Here is a 386-nt window from a genome sequence, read left to right on the forward strand (position 1 = left end):
ATCAGCGACTGTAAGTATGTTTTGTTATTAGTTTAAGTATTTGCTATTGACTGTTCAAATGCGAAGTTTTGCGCAGCGCAGAGTAACGCGTCGTGTGTGTGTGTGTGATGGGAACAGGGTCACATCACAGGAGAGTGAACTGCCTGTCAGAAATCATAGCACGTCAGCTGTCTTAACCGCGGCTTGTGTACTGCATCATCACTGTGTCTGTCAAAAGTTAAACAAGTTTTCATCACACATTGGCAGATTCATTTTGCTTGAGTAATTCCTTTTTTTCTTTCCAGAAAACAAGACTACTTATCTTCATTTTGCATCTCACTGTATCTTGATTTAAGGATGTTTAGATATTTGTATTGGAAAACAAGACAAAAATACTGAGGAAGATA

General features: G+C 38.3%; 1 protein-coding gene across 2 annotated transcripts in view; it reads right to left on the minus strand.

The window, feature by feature from the left end:
- The window catches only part of LOC107679253 (potassium channel subfamily K member 1-like), a 6,852-nt gene that overhangs the window by 4,373 nt on the left and 2,093 nt on the right, over positions 1–386 (minus strand). The gene's annotated exons all lie outside the window — the stretch shown is intronic.

Source organism: Sinocyclocheilus anshuiensis, unplaced genomic scaffold (genome assembly GCF_001515605.1).
Source record: "Sinocyclocheilus anshuiensis isolate Anshui unplaced genomic scaffold, SAMN03320099.WGS_v1.1 scaffold1644, whole genome shotgun sequence".
Classification (NCBI taxonomy): domain Eukaryota; kingdom Metazoa; phylum Chordata; class Actinopteri; order Cypriniformes; family Cyprinidae; genus Sinocyclocheilus; species Sinocyclocheilus anshuiensis.